Source organism: Polistes canadensis, unplaced genomic scaffold, assembly GCF_001313835.1.
Source record: "Polistes canadensis isolate GaletaPanama2010 unplaced genomic scaffold, ASM131383v1 scaffold_421, whole genome shotgun sequence".
Classification (NCBI taxonomy): Eukaryota; Metazoa; Arthropoda; class Insecta; order Hymenoptera; family Vespidae; genus Polistes; species Polistes canadensis.
In genome coordinates this window covers 27,134-32,919 of record NW_014569968.1, presented here as the reverse complement: position 1 = coordinate 32,919, position 5,786 = coordinate 27,134, and the positions used below count along the sequence as shown (strand labels likewise).

The 5,786-nt window shown below is 33.7% G+C and overlaps 1 protein-coding gene across 1 annotated transcript in view; it reads right to left on the bottom strand.

The window, feature by feature from the left end:
* LOC106792398 overlaps positions 1-5,786 on the bottom strand; it is a 42,283-nt gene that overhangs the window by 28,767 nt on the left and 7,730 nt on the right. The gene's annotated exons all lie outside the window — the stretch shown is intronic.

The following is a 5,786-nucleotide window of genomic DNA, read 5'->3' as shown; positions in this document are numbered from 1 at the left end:
GCGACAAAGTGGATGGAAGAAACCATTTTTATGCATTCCCATACTCGTATTGAAGTACGAATAATAATATACTTATAAGAATAATTCGAATAAGTAATGATTAATTTATTAAATAACAAATTTAATCAAATAGTTGTTCATCCAAATAATTACAATCTCAAATATAATCTTTACAATACAATTATATAAACTAAATAAATAAAAAATAATATCAGTAATATATAAAGTAAAAAAACAAATCAAGGTATAACACGATCATTAATAATTATTACCAATAATTTATCAATAATATTAGGTTAAGGACGTATTACAATATAACAGGTGTGTAGATATTCAAACGCATTGATATAAGAAACTTATAATAATAATAATAATTGTCTGAGAAAATGATCGAGGATATTGATTGAGATAAAAGTAACAACTCCTCGTAGAATTGTCTATCCGAGAAATAACTTGGATTATACAACTAACGAGTGATAAAACAAGTGATCAATTTCTCCCACGTTATTCTCGACTTAAGTGCATTCATCGTCATCATATTCCTATGTTCTAAAAGGTATATAAAAAAAAATAAAAAAAATAATAATAACAAGAACAACCAGAACACCAAGAACAAGAATAAGAAAACAAAGTTGGAGAAGAAAGAGGAGTAGGATATAAGTAGGAGGGATAAAGGGGGAAGGGGGTTAGTAGTAGTAGTAGTAGTAGGAGGTAATTTCAATGATCTTGTATGGTGCACCATCGTATTCTTGCGGCGTAAACGTGGCCACGAAGCTGACGCATAAATACCTATAAATATGACACGGCGGGGCCCGCGGTAACGTTGCATATTAAATTACATTCTTAAGCATACCGAACGTTGTTGCAAGGCCTGGCAAAAGGATAGAAGAAGATAGAACACTACAGTAGAAGAGGAAAGGAAGGGGGTGGGGGTGGGAGGGAGGTAAGAAGGCAAGCTTGCATCAAGTCAACGGTGCTGATTAAAGTTAGCCGGTGCTCAGGCACTGGATCAGCACAATGAGACAGAACACTATAGTATAATAAGAAAGTATCATAGGGAACTTGGATATCAAAAAAAGAAGTAGAATTTAATTTTGATAAGTTGGACGCGTTTCGTCCCTTTATTGGGACTTATTCAGCAAAAGATTTCTTCAAAAAAAAAAAGATGCTGAATTTTAAAGATTAAATTGCTGAAGAAGTCCCAATAAATAAACTTATCAAAATTAAGTTCTACTTCTTATTTTGATATCCAAATTCCCTATGATATCCCTTCTTATTAAGAATTGTATTTTTGGATGAGAGAAACAATTGACTATAGTATAATAAAATAAAATAAAATAATTGGAAAAATAAAATTAGTATGTGTTGATGGAAGAGAGAAAGATGGATTGGAAAGAAAAGTAAAACTGAGATAGAAAGAAACTAATTGTTATAGGGAAAGAAAGGGCCATACTTAAGTTGCCCTAGACTACACTATCATTCTTATTATTACTATTATTATTATTCTTCTGTGGTCAATCGTACATATGGGGATAGACGGATGAGAGGAATGAACAGAGAGTGGGGTGTGGTGGGTTGGATGATGGTAGAAAAAGAGATGGGTAGAAATGCACCGGAGGCTTGCGATGCTAATTATTCTGGTTCATGCGAGCAATTTGTCGAGTACCCATAGAACGTATATTTAATATCCCCTAGGCTCAACCTACAGAGACCCCGCGGGTATTTACATCTGTGGCGAATACCCACTAGACGAGACCGACCCCATAGTGGTGGTGGTGATAGTGGTGGTGGTAAGGTGGTACTTGGAGAATTATCCGTGGATTACAAGCAACCAACCAACCAGTTGCCGGCATGGTGTCTATGAGTAAGCATGCTAGCAAACATATACGAGAAAGTTTCTTCTTCTAATGGGGGTGGTAGCAATCACTTTTTATCTCATAATAAAATATTACTGTTTAATTATAGAACCACAAGATATAAGTTATACTTATTATTTTCAATTAGTTTCTGAAGTAACGAGGAAAATAACGTTAAACGTTTGATCTTTCATTTTGAGGTGGAATAACACGGGGGTTGGGTGGAGGTTAAACAAAATAAAAGCAACAAAGAAGAAAAAGGTCTATTAGTTTAGAATCCTGATGTAACAGCTTTTAAACAGCTAGCTGATGGTGTTGTTCTAGTTGGAAAGTAGGAGAACGGTGGTTGGTTGGTTAAATGAATCGATCTTGTAATAGAAGTATAGATTGCAGTGAAACCGTGAGACTTTTGCGGCGTCTTACGTTCTCTTCCTCCTCCTAAACCTCCCCAACCCCCCCTTCCCCCCCTTCCCCCCCGTTAAAAGGTGAAAGAGAGAAGGTGATCTATGATGCTTGTGCAACTATAAGATATGCTGGCTATGCATTTACGCGCTTTCAAGGCGGCATTTACACTTGAACCTTGAAATAGGTAGCCTCGAGTCACGTTTCGTTGCGGAGTTTATATCGTTGCTACAGTTAAACGGGGCAATTGGTGTCGTGCGTGAGAAATATGCTAGACCTACAGCACACACACACATACACACACACGTGAGCATACACACAGATAGAAAATCGTAAAATGATTTATCAACGTAATAGACCTTTAACGAAGAATATTGGATTTTATTCTCTATTTTATATTCTTATAGAAATATTTTTTTTTTTTTTTTAAGGAAAACTATACAGGTTACACACCCGGTGGTATAGTCGTGAAAAAATCTTAACAAGAAACTAGAATGGTCAGTTTATTATTCCTGTATCATAATCTATCGTCGTTTAGAATGTTTATTTGCGTTAAAGAATATGAACGTTTTAAACTATCCGTATTGGAGTATCTCAATTAAGATGATATACGATCATCGTCTATGTTGTCCTATATTTTAACTATACTTTATCAATGTTAAAACAAATTGAAACACCCGTTAGAGTTGTCCTATCGATCATTCAATAGCAACATCGTATTAATAGAAAAATTCGTATTAATTTTTTCGGTACTAGCGTTACTGTTCGTCGTTTTCTTTCGTACGAAAATATATTTTTGTTTAAGTTAAGTTAATTAAGAATTGTGTTCTTATTGTTAGTTAATAAATGTTAATTAATACGTGCAGTTATTCAAATTAATATCGAATATAATCGATACTCGTAAAAATGCAGCTCGTTTGATTGATGCCGTATATATCCGGCACTCGTACCGAAAAAAACAAAGATTCAATACAAATATCATTGTTCGTGTATAATTCTAATAACCCTTTTGTTTTTTTTTGGACTCAACGAATTATTATACTTCAATTTTGTTATCACCACAACTGGCTGACAAAAATGATTTGAATTGTTTCACATAAAAATTTGTTTTAGTCGTTGAACCGAAAAAGGAACAACAAACGCGTGTACCAACCCACTTTTTTCATCTGTCCCTTCGTTTTTATTTTTACTTCTTTTTTCTTCCTATTCGTTTTCGCAAAAGTGTATGAAAGTTGGATCGTAAAAAGGGTGGGTGGGTGATGATGGGGTTGTTGATACGAGTTTGTTTCGAAAATAAATGCCAGTTAACATCTTCGAAGCACAAACTATGGCAAAGCTTTGATTTCAAGCGCGTTTATCAAGATTTATGCGAATCCGGATAGAAAGAGAGAAAACATAACTCGAACGAAAAGAAAAAAAAAAAAAAAGAATAAAAGAAGAGGAAGAAGATCGAAAATGGGGCTGAGGAAATTCTTCTTTGCCATGGTAAAGTTTAAGCGCCCGTGAAAATTCACTGGCACGACTTACTTCTAGCTGTAAATCATCGCGTTATGCATAGAATGATGGGTGAGCAAGTAAAGGCTTTACTTCCGCTAAAGAAAACGACGTTCGATCATTCCTCCTCCTCCTCCACCTCCTCCTCTTCCTCCTTCGTCTTCTTGCACCCACTATCAAACATTCTAGCGATGGCTTTAAGTAACTCTCCAACAAAACTATCTTTTCTACTTTGTATTTGAACGCAACATTTATATTTGATTTTATTCGTATTATTTTGTTTAAATATTATATAAACACACACAATAATTTATATGTATTTTAAATAATATATAAATACGGATAAATCCCTCCCCTATATAGTAAGATTTATATAAAAGTTCCTATTTTATTATTATATTTATGTATTATTTTATTTAATAATAGGAACCTATGTTATATGAGACCCTTCAGTCTTAATTATTCCTTAACATTTATTTAAGATAATTTAATACTTTATTTCAAATATATATTAAACAAAAAAATCATGTTATTCAGTACAACAGAATTACATTTGGTTTTTCTACAAAGATCTTAGAAATTTTCAACAACAATTTTCTCAACAATTCAAGTATCTCAGAAGAATGAATGTGAAGAGTTCGTTAAAGGGAATCATTGTAAAGATCATATCAATCATTTACAAGAAACTATTCCATATTCATGAACTTTAAATTTCTTACAATTACCTTCCCCCCTTCTATTCTTTCTCCCCCTATCTAACTATCTTTCTCTTATTATAACTCTCTAACGAATTTTAAATTCCTGTTGACGTAATTTTATCCCACGCGGTTTTCTTGAACCTCGTACGCTTAGTAATTCATGTATTTTCATTGAAAAACTATCGCGAGGCGTTATGCTAATACGAGTCGAGGTATTATTCGCGTTCGTATGTCACTGACCACCTACCTACCTACTCGTACCAAACGTGCTTGAATAATACATACTCTCTCTCTCTCTCTCCCTCTCTCTCTCTCTCTTTCTCTTTTATTTTCTTATTTTCTTTTCTTTATCTCACAGTTGCGAGCACACACGTATCGGGGGTGTTGGCCACCATGGAAAGAAAAGGATTCGTTCGTACGTTCTCTTCGCTTCGTTGTACACATAAATGTGCAACCTGTATATATATATATATGTACGTGTGTGTGTGTATATATATATATGTATAGATATAGACAGACGTGGATATACGAGGTATTACGATACTGGACGATATTAAATTATAATTCACGGCACGTTCTACTGCGTTACCTCACACTTTCCTTCGCTATTTATAAGCCGATCCCTCAAAACCTTCCTATTTGCCAATTCAGCGATGGCCTCGAACACATTCGTATTTATTTGTGTTCTATCCTCGTCAATTTTTCTATTTTAAAATAAAATTATACGTAGTTACTGTTCTGTATAAATGCGTTTATTGAAGATAATTTAAATATATATATATATATTATTTGTTTTTTTTTTTCGATTAATTTTCTTTTATTATACTTATATATATATGATGCATGTGTGACGTATTTTTTGTTGTATCTTTTCATTGGAATTAATACGAATATATTATTTGAACTAATTCGAGCGCAACTCGAATCTTTCGCTACGATAGTTTTCACTGTTTCAACCACCACACTGTGCCACCCACAAGCATCTGTTACTCTCTTTCCGTGGGCTTAGGCTAAATCACCACTAACAGTATGGCTACCATCATAATATGTTCACATATACGTACATGTATATGTGTGTATGTGAATATGTGTTCACTGTTATGCTCTTAGATAAAAAAGAAAAGGTATGACGAGCTTCTTATGTGTTTATATCTAAACGTAGAGAGAGAATCTTGACGATATTGTAAGTAAATGTCATGTCAAAAATAAGAAGAGAAAAAAAAGAATGTATAGGTAAAGATTATTTTAAATAATATTTAATTCGGCTATTCCAGTTGCATTTGCATTTGCAGTTGCATGTGCATTTGGTACATGTGCATGTGCATTTGCAGTTGCA